Source organism: Sminthopsis crassicaudata, chromosome 2 (assembly GCF_048593235.1).
Source record: "Sminthopsis crassicaudata isolate SCR6 chromosome 2, ASM4859323v1, whole genome shotgun sequence".
NCBI classification, from domain to species: domain Eukaryota; kingdom Metazoa; phylum Chordata; class Mammalia; order Dasyuromorphia; family Dasyuridae; genus Sminthopsis; species Sminthopsis crassicaudata.
Genome location: NC_133618.1, coordinates 39,392,010 through 39,395,551, shown reverse-complemented (window position 1 = coordinate 39,395,551; position 3,542 = coordinate 39,392,010). Strand labels below are relative to the sequence as shown.

General features: G+C 40.4%; 1 protein-coding gene across 1 annotated transcript in view; it reads right to left on the bottom strand.

The window, feature by feature from the left end:
* Positions 1-3,542, bottom strand: part of CMTR2 (cap methyltransferase 2) — a 107,389-nt gene that overhangs the window by 100,140 nt on the left and 3,707 nt on the right. The window lies entirely within an intron of this gene.

Genomic DNA, 3,542 nt, shown 5'->3' with positions numbered 1-3,542 from the left:
CTGGCTTATAATCTGTCCTTCTTTCTTATCAGCAACCCTAACTCCAAATGAGCTTCAGGGGGTAGTTCTACTTCCTTTAACACAAAGAAATTGGGAACTAGCCATGGGAATGCCTTGTCAATGACACACTGCCACCCAAGAAAAGAGACTCATTCACTGTCCTGAATCCTGGAAACTCAGGAGAGAGGCTGGGGCTAGATATATCCACTTGGAAACCATCTGTATAGAGACAATAAGGAAACTATAGAGACAGAGCACATGAAGAAAGAAAAGGGCCCACGACACCCACGACAGAGCTTTGGGTTATACCCACAGTTGGAGAACAATAAAGGAGAGAAGCAAGAAAAAAAAATCCAAGAAAAAATAGGGCCATGACATTCAGAGGAGAGAGGGTCATGACATCCTGGAGAGTGGTTGTCAGTATCCAAGACAGCAGAAGTATCAAGGATGAGGATTGAGAAAATGCCACCAGATCTGGCATTTAAGAGATCACTGGAGACTTGGGGGAGAGGGGGTAGGAGATTCAGTTGAGACAAGGGTAATGAAGGAATTAAGAACTAGGAGACTAGAATCATGGTGATTAATGGAAACCTGGAACTTTCAGGAAAGAGTAATTTGGAAAAAAAGATAATGCAATCTTGCCTTATCCATGCCTGTACATGCTCTACTGCTCATTCTTTCCCATGAAACCATGAAAAGTAAGAAGTAGGAAAGAAAGGAAAAGAAGGGAAGGCAAGGGAGGGGAGGATTAGTCACTGGATACTGCCCTGAAGCAAAATGCTAGCTATTGAAAGGCACTTACATCAGCCAAAAGATGAAAAGGGGCACAGGATACAGGATGGCTGGATGGGTAGGTGGAGGGCTGGGTCATAAGGCTTTAATTGTCCTGAGGGACCCTCATTTTGTGTAACCAAGAGAAATCAACAATACCTGAGAAAGCAGGGGAACACTGAAAGGGGTAATGTAGTTATTCAGGATATGACCTGACTACTGAAAAGGTGGAGAGGGGCCCCTACTTTGGAGACCTTGTCCTGGTTATTCCTCCATATGTAGGAAGCAAAGTGGACACTGACATTGATCCCAAGCAGAGAACCATCCAAGAATTCTGCCCTCTGCATTGGTTCCCATAAGCACACCTCCTTCCCACCTTACCTCAATTTTTCTTCTCAAATTAACTAGCACTAAGTTTTTTATATATATAACTAAGTCCTCTTCACTAAAAGTAGGAAACCCAAAATGACCAGCCCCTTGCTAATCAATAATATTGATTGGGTATCTTCTATGCATCCATGCTACTTGCTATGGAGGTGTGCAAGAGGAAGAGAAGATGTGGTACAAAGTTGCTTTTGAGGAAAATGGGCAGGGGTTATTTTGCCTCAATCCAGTTAGACAAGGAACAGTTGTACCTTTGCCCCTAATTCCAATATTGATTGTTCTAAAGGACTCAGCTTCAGATGAGTTATACATTTGAAGCCATCACTTACCACTATGTGTATAGGGATAAGTAAAGAAGACCCAGTCTCAGTCCAAAATCTCTGTTGACTAGAAATCCTATAGACGTCAAAACTTGAGGGAATAAGAATTTATTAAGTGCTTACTGTGTGTCAGGCACTGGGCTAAGAATTTGACAAATATCTCATTTGATTCTCACAACAACTCTGGAAAGTAGGGGCTTGACAATACTTATTATCTGTTATTAAGAGAAAGTGCAGGTGGGGAGCATTTCAAAGTGACTGATGTCCAAAAAAACGATCAACAAATATTCGTTAAAAAGGAAAAATTATTCCTCTGTTGGTATATAAAATCCATAAAAACCATCTTGGTTTTGTTGTGCTGGCAATTGTCTTGTATCCACAGTGCTTAGCACTCTATCTGGCATATAGGAAATAGTTAAATTATGCTTTATCTATCATCCATTCCTCTCTCCCCAACCAACTAAATCTTGGTATTTTTGCCCCCTACAACATCTCTCCCTTTTTCTTTATTCCCATAGGCACCAGCCTAGTTTAGACCATCCTCTCTCTTCTGGACAATTATAAGGCAATAGCCTCCTCGATGGTCTTCTTGCCTTATGTCTAGGTTCTGTTTCAATCCATTCTCTACACAGCTGCTAAAATGATTTCCCTAAATAAAATGATTTCATCAGCTTATAACTAATCTCCAATTATTTCCTTTAGGATCAAATATTAACTCCTCTGTTTGTCTCTTAAAGGGCTTAACAACTTTGCTCCAATCTACCTTTACCAGCTACACTGGTCTTCCCATTGTGGAACTATTCCCAGTCTTTGCTTGGATTATGCCCCATGCTAAAATACACCCCCTCCTTTTTACCTCTCAGAATCCCTTATTTCCTTAAAAGTGCCCTTCAAAGCTATCTTCTATATGAAGCCTTTTTTGCCCCCCTTAGAATTTACCTAATAACATACTGTTTCACCACAGAGAATGTAAGCTGCTTGAGGGCAGAGGCTATTTTTGTCCTTATATCTCAAGGTGTTTTGGCACTGTGGGAGTGCTTCAGGTATTGGCAGATTGTTACCCTTCACGATGGAAGAGGACCCAAATAACATCATTATGTTGGGGTCAAGACACAATGTGTCCAACTGTGGCTGATCACATCCACGTCAAAAGTTTCTACTGTAGATCTGGAAACGAGAACTGGATTTGATTTCTTGTTGTGCTACTTATTAGCTGTATAATCTTAGGCAAGTCCCCTCACTTCCTTGAGCCTCAGTTTCCTTATCTGTAAAAGAGAGGGGGGAGGAATTTGTACTACATACCTTACAATACTGTTGTGAGAATTAAATTAAAAAGACACACGAAAGCACTTTGTAATCACAAATGGCTACACACAAATATAAAGAGCTCTGCTTTTCATTGATTTCTGTTAGCTTTTCCAAACCAAACCTTGGAAGTGCCTATATCCAAAAAGAAGAGAGAATGATTTGCATAGTGTTACAGGAAAGGGGTCAGGGATCAACTTATATTTGTAGACCACCAGGAGGGCTGAAATGTCTTTGTGAACCTTAGATGTAGTAAAGCTACAAGAGGAAACAAATACTCTCCCCCCACCCCCCTCCCAAAAAAGCTCTGACTTTTGCTGTCAGACTGTCTTAGCTCCCCAAAGTTCTGGACCTTATTGACCCAAGTCCAACTAGTCTTTTTCCCCCTTTATCTCCCTCCTTCATCTTGGGGTTTACTGGCGGTATTTTGGTTGTGAAAGTATATTACAAACAGAAGCATTGTCAATATTTCCACAAGATGAAATTCACTGAACTAAGAGTGACTGTTTCTTCTCTGTGCAAAGAAAGCACTTTCCCGAGGCACTAACCGGTCTCCACAGATATTTAAAGTAGGACTTTTGTCTTCAAGGAATTTAGTTTTAAGAAGATAAGACATATGATAAAAGCCTAATAAAAGATACACTTAACTTCAGAGTCAAACAATTCAAGAGATATCACAAGTCAACTAAATATTATGTGATTGGTTGTTAAATATATCTTGGCAGTATAGAATTACCCTTTGGTCAACTCTGGCCAATGTCC